Genomic DNA, 13,340 nt, shown 5'->3' on the forward strand with positions numbered 1-13,340 from the left:
TTATTGGTTTCTGTTTTTTGACTGCTTTGCGCATCTCTAAGACATGTTTAGAGATGCGCAAAGCAGTCAAAAAACAGAAACCAATAAATTCAAGGGGGGGGGTGGTGGATATGGTTTCTCCCCGGGCGTCCTTCAAGCAAAGTCAAGCTCTGGTGGTCTGCATGCGCATAGCGCCCCTCTCTGGGCAGAGTGCGCGTGCCTTGTCTCGGGCAGGCGGGGTGGCTGTGGAAGGCCCTTTCATCGTGCTCTGGCCGATCTTATCTTGAGGGCCCTTCAATTCAAAGTCTTTCAAAATCTCACAGCAAGTTTAACAGACCAAAAACGAATGAGATTCCAGAAAAAATGCTGACCTCTCTGACCCCTCCTGTCCAGACGGCTCTATACACCAGTCGAAGGGCATGGAAACAGACTGCCTCCAAGACTCTGGCAGCTCTGCTTGCCTTGCAACACTCTGAGACATGTATTCAGACCTGTCAGACTGCCTCCTAACAGTCTCAGTGCCCCAGGGAGCAGGGCCCCAGCAGTGCTGTCACTTGAAAACTCCATCAGAGCTCACTCAGAACACCTCAGACCGCAGTCGGAGACACGCAGGGTTTGGCCCAGTGAACTCTCAGTAAATTATGAGATTTGTGCAGTTCTTACTTTGTGAAAAAACATAAGCCTCTCTTAGCAGCTTGTCGTTTGCACCACTGGATGCTGTCTTTGCTGAATACCAAGGCTGCCGAGGACTGATTCCACTTTGTGCCACTGTTTTCCAACACCTCACGCTTTCTGTTAATTTTTCCCACTCTTGCAAGTTTTTTTTCACTCCTGCATTCTCCCTTTAGCAGTGTTCAACTTTTTTGCCCACGTTTCAGTCTTTCTTTCTGAGTCAAAGTCTTAGCATGAAAAATAAGCCCTGGCCCCCAAAATGAGTTGCGGTGTCCACCATCTGCAAACACCGGCACAAATGAAGCACTCAAACTATCGGAGAACAGAAGTGTGTGCAACTGTGACAGTTGCCATTGTCCTTCATGTAACACACTGATGCCACTAGTGTGTCGTCGGTGCCCTCAGAATTCATGCAAAGGCGATGGGAAGGTCGTTGGTTAATGTGGAACTGGAAAGGATGGTGCCTTGATACACACCAGCATTAGACATTGTGGCTTAAAACGTGGAGACAAGCTATGAGTGGGTGCAGCGAGGGTTTGGGCTTGATGGCCCTGTGGAAGACAAGGTGAATGTTCCTGATGCAGCCCAAAATAGATTTACAAAATTTTGGACTGAGAATGTTGATGGTTTGAGAAAAGATTGGTTGCTACCTACGGATGCCGTACTAGGCCAGAAGAGCCCTACAGAACCAATCAGAAAGCTGTGCCCCTGTTCCATGACCTTCTTCACACTGCGGGTAGCACTCCTGCAGCCATACCTCGCCCAGAGCAATTCTTGATTAAGGGACCAACAGTAATCCCAAAGGACCTGCTCCTCACACATCCACTCCGCTTGGAATGTAGCGTAGATCAAAACTTCAAAAACACAGTAAGGTCACCACCCCACCACAGTGGTTTTCAGGCCTTTGTCAAAGGTCTTCTATGTGATTGTGGTAGTGAATTGCTGACAATTGATCAGAAAATTCCTGGGATTATGGTTTTTCCTAAGGTGAATCAAACCTCGGCCACACAAGACGGGCCGCAGTTCTCATCCGATACAAGTCCGGCACTGAAACCCCCTCAGTTCAACGCCTATCTCCAATGTATAGGACCAGGCACAGCAAGAAACACAACAAGCATTTACAATGCAATGGTCTCGGCATCATTAAAGGTAGAGCTACTGGCACTGCTCATGACATTTCTTTTTTTTTTAAATCATCAATGGCATTGTCATTTACATTGGCAATAGCTTAATCGTTAAATAAATGGCATTGTCAATTACAATGCCAATAGCTACACCCTACACAGAGCCACCCTCACACAGACACACTCTGCACTTTGTACTGAACAGCACTCTGCAGCACACAACACTCTGCGCTCTGCACTCTACAGCGCTCTGCACTCTACAGCGCTCTGCACTCTACAGCGCTCTGCACTCTACAGCGCTCTGCACTCAACAGCGCTCTGCACTCAACAGCTGTGAGTCTCCATTTGGTTACGTGATTTTAGTACATGTGTACTGTTTAGCTGCTTTGTGTGTTTTGGTAGGGACTTACTTTGGGTATCACTGTTTGTGACTGCATTGTGCAGACTGTGTGCTGTTTGTCTAGCTCTACATGCGATGTGGTTCCTCTCCATGTTTTATGGTTGTTTTGTCTATGTTGGTGATGACTGATCTAGTCTGTTACAGTTTGAATCTGCATTTTCTTTTGCAGATCTTAGTGACCTCTCTGCAGTAGGCAGATGTTTGCATCTTCAGAAATGGTGGCTTTAGTTCTCTCCGATTCTCATTTCACCATAGCCAATAGACAAATATCAGCATGCCCAATCTCCTTATATGGATGAGGAGTTTTAGGTAGGAGTAATATAAATGGCATATTTTATTCTAGTGACAGCGCCCTAACAGCACATTCTATCTAAGTGGTGTACTGTGACTGCTGGCATTTGCTCAGGGTATTACTCAAAGGCTCCTCACAAGTCCCATGGATGACCCAGTCTTGAGAAATAACATGTTCTCTTATGATATACATTAGGGTATGGAACCAGCTACCCCTGATTGAGAACATTTTCAGCAGTTTTAAGCTCATTTGGCATTCTTTGATTCTCAAGCATGTGACTAAGAGTGTCAGATGCCCATGGGTCAATGAATGAATGAACCACCTTCTAAAGCCCAGCAGCTGCTCCAAACAGGAGCGTCCTGGTGCTATGTTGAGATAGGAAAGTAGGGTCCTAATTCCACTAACTAAACAGAAAAGTCTTCAAATAACACAATAATGTAGGGTCCGATTACACTTCTTTAAATAGGTGAGTCTTCAAATGAGTCTTAAAGACGGACTCTGAGGAAACACTACGAAGATGTTCTGGAATAGAGTTTCGCAGACTGGGACCCAAAAATGAGAAAGATCTACCCCCAGCTCTCTCTTTATGCATCCTAGGAATGCATAAAAGGTCACCAAGATTATGAAGTCCAAGACTCAAAGGCAGCTTAAAAGAACAGTTGGGGCAGATGTAAGTCCCCCTTACCTTTAAAAGACAAGTGCGAGATGGCCGCATTTGGGCGTCTGGAACCCTATTAGGGTCTCCTTACTAAGAAGTATTCTTCCATCCATGGCTGTAGAAGAAAAGGCAGCATGACTGGCGCTGGTCGCATTCTGGGCATGGACGGGCACTGCAGTCTTTCACTCACTTGACCCGGCGCCGAGTGCCTGGAAGCCTTTCTTCTCTCCACTGCGCTAACCCCGAGGCCCGCCTCCGACCCATCCCCCCAGGGACCCTCGATGATGCCTGTCAGTCACAGACCTGTGGCGCATGTTAATGTAATTAATCTTTCACTCGCTTGACCCGGCGACGAGTGCCTGGAAGCCTTTCTTCTCTCCACTGCGCTAACCCCGAGGCCCGCCTCCGACCCATCCCCCCAGGAACCCTCGATGATGCCTGTCAGTCACAGACCTGTGGCGCATGTTAATGTAATTAATCTTTCACTCGCTTGACCCGGCACCAAGTGCCTGGAAGCCTTTCTTCTCTCCACTGCGCTAACCCCGAGGCCCGCCTCCGACCCATCCCCCCAGGAACCCTCGATGATGCCTGTCAGTCACAGACCTGTGGCGCATGTTAATGTAATTAATCTTTCACTCGCTTGACCCGGCGCCGAGTGCCTGGAAGCCTTTCTTCTCTCCACTGCGCTAACCCCGAGGCCCGCCTCCGACCCATCCCCCCAGGAACCCTCGATGATGCCTGTCAGTCACAGACCTGTGGCGCATGTTAATGTAATTAATCTATTTTCTGCCCCGGGTCAGTTATTCCCTCTGCCGCATCGGTCAAGATTAATTAGCATCAGAAATGAGGCTTTAATGTGGCGCTGGCTAGGGCCGAGTCACGTTCACACTCACTCTCTTTCCCAGGCCCCCCTTTCCAAACACATTTAACCCCTGTTTGACCACGCGGCTCCCCTCCCCACGGCCTTGCGAGTGAACTTGAGACTACAAAGGGGCCCTTTGCTCTTTAAACGCTTTCCTCCCGACACTCACCTCCCCCGCCGCACAGGGGTGGAAGAGGTTCTCAGCTATACAGCGCTGAATGCATACATTGAGGATGCCCTGAATGCCAGGCCCCGGCGGTCTCACACAGGCGTGTGGTTGCGCGGCAATGGCCCGTTTTTCACACAGGATCAGCGGGAAGCGTGGGGGTAGCCGAGAGCCGCTCAGTTTTCAGTCCGCTCTGCCAGTCGGACACGAACAGGAGCAAGGGTATCGCTCACCTTCCTGCATCACTACTAAACCAGCATCCCTGCGACCCTACCGGCCCTGGGCGAGCTTCTGCCAGATTCGGAAGGGAGGGGGCGCGGGGGCGCCATGTTGATGCAAGTAAACACTAGATATAGCAGGTCAACCATCAACAAGAACAAGAAAAACGGCACTCACCGGCTGTTTGGGGAGGCGGCGGCTCCTCTCTGCCGCGGGCAGGGCTGCTGGGCTTCTCCGGTCAGCGGCGGCTGGGGACGGGCTTCTTCTCCTTGCCAGGCAGGAGCGCGGGGAGACCTCCCGTCCGCCTCCTGCCTAGCCCACTGTACTTCCGGGTCGCGGCTACGATTTTCGGGTGTCCTGGGCTGCAGCGGTAATGCGGGGCTGATGAGGGGTAGGCTCCCTCTTTAATTTAAATAAACAGCGGGGTGAGCACCCGATGGGGGGATCCCCATGCCGGGACTTCTTCCAGCGGCGGTGGTGGTCGGGCAGAAATGGCTGCTTCAAAGCTTCCGAAATTTTTCGGATTTGGGGGCGTGTTTTGCTGTGCTGAGTGACGGACGACGTCACTGTCTAAAGAACAGCAAAATTTACGCCCCCGAATCCGAAAAAGACGGGGCTTGTTTGGAGTGACTCACTTCTCTTCCAATGGCTGGCCTCTGTTTAGGAAGCCAGCCAATGGAAGCGAACTGAGCTGAGAGGCGGGTCTAAAGTGCCCTACTAAGAGTCATTAAATCTCCTGACCGGAAGCTGCTTCGCAGCTTCGTCCCCGAGACCTAAAAAGGAGAAGAAGGAGAAAGGAATGACTCCCGAACTCCCCTGTTTGGTACCAGCTCTGGTACAGAGTCTGTCCTCGACAATACTTTCGCATGTTGGCGATTTGACTCACTTCTTCCTGCAGTGCTTTGCTGGAAGCAGGAACTGCTTCTTTGATACCAAGCCCTCAAGAACTTCTTTGTGTAAGGCCTGAGATTACCAGGATTAATGGGGAGAGGAATCCCAAAACTTATTCCATGATTCTCCTTCGATTAGAAGTGCCACTTCACAGCCTGATTTCTGAGGTCTTAGATTACTTATGAGGATTACCTCACTACATGCCTGTAAGGCAACACGCTTCTGTCTTTATCTGGCGATTGCTCATAGGCCGATGGGTTCGCTCTCCATTGATGATCTATTCCACCTCTGATCTGTATCCAGCAGTGTTCCTATTCTCCTTTGATCTTCCAATTTCGGCCACTTGTGAAAAACACACATCTTCTCTCACCAGCATCGCCACACTCTCAGGTTGCTTCATCCCTCCTTTATCTTTGCATACAGTGCCCAATAGCTCATTTAAGCTGACTAGTTCCCCGCACCACTTCCAATGAACACTAGTACCACTTAGCACAAGCCAGCCCTAGGTCACAGTACTGACTCACCCGTTAAGGGCTGAAGTTATTGAACTTATAGTGGGCTCAGTAGCCATTAGCTTATTTTGGGGCACAGAAATGCAATAGGAAGATGGCATCGCTCATTACACGGTACTCAGGTCACTGAAGGCAAACTGCACTCAGGAACCACACAGCAAGAACCTGCCTCGAGGCACAGAGCTCAGGCCAGCAGGGCTGGACTGGAAATCATAACCAGGCTTGGACAAAATGCCCAAACAAGTCCCACACCGCAGATGGGGTAAGTGGAATGAGCCAGGTGGCTATCATGATTGGGTCATGGTATCCCATTCAGCCCACCAAGGAAATACCAAATTGTTAGAAAGGTATATCCGACCCGGCAAACACGACTCAAGAGTTACTCACCTCTGTTGTCTTGCGTCACTAAATCATGGCTTTATTTGGCTCTCACGCGGTCTACTGGTGCTATCCCAGTTCACAGAACACAGACTTCACTGCACAAGTGTATGCATCTGCAGATTGAACTTTGTCACATCAGGTGAATGTTCACTTAGAATGTGGCACATCCTCGGGTCACAGAAGAGTTTCAGACTTCCAAAATGAGGCTCCGTGGCCCATCTACTCAACATACATCCGCGTGACTTCTCAGCGCCTTCAATTCGCATTCCCACCTATAAGAAGCACTCTCTCAGATACTACTGTAGCACAACAAGCCAAGGCCTAATGAGTAATTCAGGTGATGTGCATCAGGACACACAAGATCTCCATCATGTCTGCCTCAGTGCTCACTTAGTCGATTAAACTGCCTCAGGTAAAGGACAGTAGATTGGACTCGGGCCGCCACACCCAGCATGCCATGAGTGTAAGCACAGATGCACTATGTCTGTTTACACCTTTTTTTGAGAAAACACTCCTCTTTCCCCAGCCTAAATCTTCCTCTTTTCCATCATCTGTGTTTGCAATTACCAGAAAGTCCTTGCAAGCACTTGGGCTGATTTTTCCACTTATGAACTTTGCTATAGTAAAACTGTAGATTCGGAAAGAATCCAGATGGCAACAAGGATTCATTCAAAAATGTGTCAAAGCCACCTATTCTAAAGAGTGTTGGTACACAAAGTCGAACACAGTGTGGAGTGCACAGTGTCTGCACACAGTGATGCATACCTCAGCCAACACAGGAAGGAAAGTGCACGGCCCAGGGTCAGGAGGATTTACAAGGGACTTTCCTCCAAGATGGCAGCAATGGGATGATTTACATCTGCGCTCAATGCCATTATGCCTGACTGTGCCCCTAGGTACCGAACGGGTGCCTAGCATAGAGGGCGTGAGTACGAAGCTCAGTAGATAAGTACCGCTTTTCTTCTTCTTTTTGATGCAGTAGCCAACTCTGGCATGTGTTTCTTTTGTTGCAGGATTTGCCTAATTGCTACCACCCTCCCCCTGAGACCCATGGTGCTTGAACGATTAGCACTTTTTGTAAGGACGTTTTTATACTTACCTGTACTTTACCCCTTTGCCCATGAACACTGAGGCAATACAGCTAATCTACCTCTAGTTTAGACACCGTTTATTGTATAGCGATATACTGGGCATAATAGTCACCATTTACTGCCCCTTCTTTATGACCACCAAACTAAGTCTGTCAGGGACAGATGTCCCGACAGCTTCACAGGGTCAATATTATCCTGTATGTGCACATGGTCACTCAGTTCACCTTTGGATTTGTTATGGCTACTAGCACTTCCCTAGAGCCCTATAGCATGTTATTGTTTTTAACTTTATGACAACAGGTATTGATATATCTAATTATATTTGTTTTTCTATGTCTTGTCTTTCTGTCTTTGTCTATGTTTGACAGAATAAACTCAGTTCCACTCCAATAAATCAGAATCTAGAGATAGTATTTTTTGATATTTTTCTTTTAACACTTGTACCCCAGGCTAGGGTGGGCCTTAGCACGCCCATACCACCGGGGTTTGTTATCATACACTTGCTCACTTCACTGGTCCTGACGAATGCCCGATATACCACTATCATTGAGGCAGAAACATGTTGCCCAATAACACAGGATAAATCTGGACTTTTAATTTTGGTCCTTTATCCCACACCATTGTTTTTACTTATGTCCACTTGGCAAAACTATTAAAATTACTCTTTTTGACACAATTGGTACATTTTTAAAACACTCTAAAAATCACACTTCACAAAAAAAACAGCTCCGCAGTAACCTGGCGTTGTAGCACACTAGGGTGGCATTCGGCCACTCCTGGTGGAGCCCGATGATGAAGCATGTCACCAACCAGGTTGGTGAGTGAGGGACTTCCGAATAACCTTAAGAGGTCTCCCTCACAGCCGATTGAGACTGTGAGTGTTGTTACATGCTTGCTCTTTTCTCAAAGTCTTTTGACGCTCCTTTGTTGTTTTCGTTGACTGTGCCCCTCTCCTGGCCAATAAGGAATGCAAAAGTCATGTGGATCTTAGACATATGCCACTTTCAAACTAAACGTGCCCGTTGCTTCCGAAATCTCCCTGTTCAGAGACAGGGAGTGTTGTGTTGGCTCCCAGCCACTGTTCTGAGGCCCTGCTGAGGTATGAGCACAGCACTAACTTGCATTTAACTTGATACGCTTGGTAGGTAATGTGCTTTTTCTGTAGCCAAAACATTTTTTTCAAAGCTCTCTGCATCGCCCATGAGGCAATCCACACGAACGGATTTATCTTTCTTCAATCCAAACTCTGGCGTTATTGTCAAAGGATGAATCTCCATGGAGGACGATCAGGCCTAGAATGGCTCTCTTACGGGTCCCCATTCCCTTTTAAAATAACTCAATTTGGCTGGAGACCCTTCTCTGTAAAGACATACACGCTCGGGACACGTGAAGAAAATAAGACTAAAGGGCAGCCATCTTGAATTTAGAAGGGCAGTAACAATCTGGCTGCCTCATAAAATTTAGCTCCAGCTAGGCGCCATTTACAAGAGCTACCGTCTGTATATACAAATGTCTTTATATCTCTCTTACTCTTATGTGCCAAGTCTCATTTAATAATGCGCGTTGGCATGCCCGCTGTCCGCTGAAACATTATTGGAGCGCACTTTTAATCCTCAATCACGACCCAAGTTGGCAAAATCTCAAACGACATTATTTCGGCTATGTACGACAGAATAAGTGCTTATTTGTACATCTCAGCAGCACTTTGAGGCTTTTAAAGGGTAGGAATGTGCTACATAAATTCCAGTGGAATACGACTTTTATTGCTACGGTTAATCATAAAACAATGTACAAATAAAAAGCGCTGGATACCAGAAGAGCGAGAGAGAGAGAAGCAGGGCCGTTTCTACCATTAGGCAGGACTAGGCAGCCGCCTAGGGCGGCAAAAGGGCTAGGGCGGCAAAAGGGGAGATTTTGATTTTTTTTTTAATTTGAAGGCAGTGAGTGCAAGCGCACCTGCTTGTACATCCATGCTGCGCAGTGCACCCTAGCATAGTGGTGTGTGGAGCGGCCGGCGGTACCAGTGTACACACAGATTCTCACTCTGCTCTCTGCTAGTCGCAACTTTCCCAATGTTCACGCATAATCTGCTGCTCACTCCTCTCACTGCTCCCCACACTTTCACACACTTGCAGCCCTCGCCCTCGCCCCCCCCTCCACCTCCACCAGAAGCGCCTGCATCCACTATTCCGCTGGTCCCCCACTTAACACTGTGCCACCATGGCCTGCCATTCCTGTGACCCACCTGACCCGCCCTGCCTTTCTCTGCCCCGGCAGTCCATGAGGCGACAGGCTTACCGCTCCAGCCCTTCCAACCACGGAGCTCCTTTCCCCTAGGAGGCCGAGAAGGCAGAGAAAGCACAGCGTTGCAGCGACAGAGGGAGAGGGAAGGGGTGCTGAAATGGGCAGCAGAGGCCTAGCTGTTAATTGTGCAGTGGGCGCAGTGGCACCGAGACACAGAAGGGTCCAAATATAGCTCCTTTTTTTACTCCCCGGGGGATGTTTTCCTTGCTCACAGTAGGGCCCTTGGCACCCTTGCTAAGGCACTAGTAGGCAGGAGGGGGTGTGTGGGGTCTAAATGAGCGGAGTAGGGCAGCAGCAAGAGGAGAATGGTTTGCAGGTGCATGTGGGAGAGGCAGAGGGGCTCGAGGCGGTGGCAGACGAGAAAGGGGGTGAGAGAGCTGAGGAGAAAGATGAGAAATCAAGAACTGCTAAAGAAAGGTGAGTGGAATAGAGCAAACCACGCAAGAACCAGGGACACATCTGGTGTATTAGGGAAGCAAGGAAGGGCAATGCAACACGAAAGAAGCAGGGTGTGAGCAGGAACCACTGAAGGGAGGGATGGCACGCACAGAAGCAGGGAGAGGAGAAGCTAGTGGGGGATGGCAGGCAAGAAAGAAAGGGTGAGCAGGACCTGGTGAATGGAGGGCAGGGGTGCTAAAGGAAGGGACACAAGTGAGTATCCAGAAAATTAAAAGACCCCTCACTTGTAACTTACCTCTAATCACACCGAGCTCGCGAAGCCTGCTAATCCAACCCTGCTTAAAAGCGTTCCTTTCAGCTTTTCATCTTCCTTCGGAGGGTCAATCCATTCCCCCTGCCTTCTACTCATCCATCCACCCCCTTCACCTTTCCATACACTAACATCTTGCCCCATTCAACCATACTGTTTCCATCCATCCACCTGTCATTGCATGTGTGCATCCGTCCTTTCACACATCCACCCTCTTTCCTGATATTCCCTAACGCTGGTATTTTTACTTGCAGGAAGAAGAGGCCCCCAAACGACCTTTTCACTTTTAAGTAGGTACAAGTTCGCCATTCCATGGGGTCAGTGCTGCCTCTGCTTAAGCTGCTGAAGTGGGGGGTTCCCAATGCCACCGGGGGGGGGGGGGGCACAGCTGAGAGAATGGGTGAGCTCTGGAGAAAGGAGTATATTAGAGAAGCGGGGGGAGGGGTAATTGTTGAATTAAGGCGAAAGGTGAGGACCACTGATATCAGGAAGTGATGAAAGGTGACGGGGAGGCATGGGTTAAAAAAGAGGGAATATTGGGTACTCTAAGTTTAGTGGAGATAAAAAACACCAAGAGCAGAGATGAAAGAGGCGATGAGGGAATAATTGTGGGAGAAGGTGGTATGATAGGAAGTATCAGGAGTGCAGGGGCTGTGAACAGATGCGAGCTGGTGAAACAGGAAGGAAAGGACCTTTTGAATAGGGCCAGGGTGGGGGGGTTGCAAGGGAACGAGGAACACTGGAACAATAGGTGATAGACTCAGGGAGAATTAATGAACCAGTGGAGGGGTGAGAGGTGCAGAGTAGGGAGCTCTAAAGGGAGGGCTCGATATGAACTTCAGAAGAGAGAGATGCGGAGTGATGGTAGTAAACGGGAGGGGCGGCATTTTTCAATTCTCGCCTAGGGTGGCAAAATACCTAGAAACGGCCCTGGAGAGAAGATATGTAACATATTGGGTTCATTCGCAAAATTACTGGATATATCGTGGCTATATGTGTAAGTATACTAATAATTACCTTTCATCTAGCACACAAAATAAACGGGATTGTTTTAGAGACTACTACCTAATTCAATGGCAGTCATGTTATTCCCATTTTCTAGAATGAAGCCTTGCACAGATTTAAATGTATGGCATACACATAACAAAAAGAGGACTGCAGCAGACACATAACCCAATGAACTATTTCTCAGTCTTTCCTGTCGCCTATATGTGACAGGAAGTAGTTTCCAGAATGCACATCAACAGTGCTACAAAGCTGCATGACTGTGGAACAAGTTGCATAGCAACAAATGCAGGTGCACCTGCGTTCGATGCAGTGTGGGGCACGTGGCAAGCCCGCGGGGACTCTCGCGTGCACAGAGTGTCAGGAAACGGGCTCTGGGGGCTCGCGCATGATGCCGCCAGAGGGAGGACGGACGATTGCTGAGGGGTCGCAGAAAGGTCTGAAGGCAAGCAGAAGTGCTTGGAGGATATCTGAGGCTCTAAGAGGCGCTGACGTGCTTGGTGGTGCAGAGTGTTTGCTGAGTGCCTGGAGTGGAGGTCCCAAGGACTCTGTCGGTTGGCGGTGTGAGTGAGGTTCTGTGGGAGTTGGCAGGGTGGGCGAGGGGTGTGTGGGGAGGGGGTTCTGTGCGCACCAGCTGAGAGCCTGTGATCCTTAGCTAAGGGCCTATGAAGTTGCTTTGAGGAATGTGCTGGGTAGCCAACGACTTCTATGGTCTGGTAAAGACTCTGGCTGGCTTAGCGTCTCTTGGGTCCTCTAGCGGCACATGCAGTTGGCTGGAGGCAGGTTGAGGTTCTCTGCAGAGGCCTAGTATAGGGGGTTTGACAAACTCTGCTCGCTGATGCTCATGTGACAGTGACTGAGAGGCAGCTAAGAGTTTCTGATGATCTATTGTTGCCCCGTCAGATTGTCTGGTGGTTCACTGAGGGGGTCTCGGGTCTGGCAGAGGGTTTCTGTGGGAGGATGAGGAGGAGGTTATGGTTGCTTCAAGTCTAACTTGGGTTCTTGTAGGGTTGGATGAGGGTCTTTGTATGAGCACTGAGACTCTGTGAGGGTCAGATGAGCTGGACCAACAGAGGACCCTTGGGAGGCAGCAGGGAATCTCTGAGCCGCTGAATGAGGGCGGCTGATTCCAAATTTAGTGGCTCCCAGGGGCCAGTAGAAAACATCAAAGTGGCTGGATGAACTCCAGCGGCTTTTTGTCGGACGGCAGAAGTTTCCTGTAGATAAGAGAGCCCTTCTTCCAACAATAGGAGCAGTACTGTCACTGCCCTCCATCCAGCATACAACACTGGGCTGAAGGACCTTTGAGTAGGCTGCTGCACCTACCTTTTCCCCCACACACCCCCTGTTGACGTGACAGACGGGCGCCACAGCAAGTCTCCCTACCTTAATACAAACACTTGCGGCTAAAAGACAGCCATCGTAGGTCCTATCCCCAGCTAAAGCCGGCCACTGTCGGTCCTGTCCCCAGCAAAAGCCACCCACCGTAGGTCTTGTATTCAGGCAAAAGACATCCACCGTCAGTTCTGTTCCCAGCAAAAGCCGCCCACCGTAGTTCCTGTCCCCAGGCAAAAGACACCCACCGTGGGTCCTGCCCCCAAGCAAAAGATACCCTCTGTAGGTCCTGTCCCCAAGCAAAAGCCAACCACCAAAGTTCCTGCCCCAAAGCAAAATATACCCACAGTAGGTCCTGTCCCCAAACAAAAGACACCCATCATAGGCCCTGCCCCCAGCAAAAGCCACCCACCGTAGGTCCTGCCCACAAGCAAAACCTAACCACCTTAGTTCCTGTCCCCAGCAAAAGCCACCCACCCTTGGTCCTGCCCCCTTGCTTGCTTTATGCTGCCCATGCTATGCCTGCTCCATTTGCAAGGTAAGCTTCTACTGCTGCTGCTCGTAGTCTGCCGGGCTCAAGTAGGAGGGAAGCTTGCGCGGCTCCAATGGCTGCCATGCCTGCTCCGTGCTTCAGGGAAAAGCTTGCACTGCTGCCACTACAAAACCTGATTTTTGTGTGAGACAAGCTTGCCCTGCTCCTGACTTTGCCTAGTCAATGTGGGTGATGGGCGCTCTCACTG

The sequence above is a fragment of the Lissotriton vulgaris genome, chromosome 1_1 (genome assembly GCF_964263255.1).
Source record: "Lissotriton vulgaris chromosome 1_1, aLisVul1.2, whole genome shotgun sequence".
Lineage (NCBI taxonomy): Eukaryota > Metazoa > Chordata > Amphibia > Caudata > Salamandridae > Lissotriton > Lissotriton vulgaris.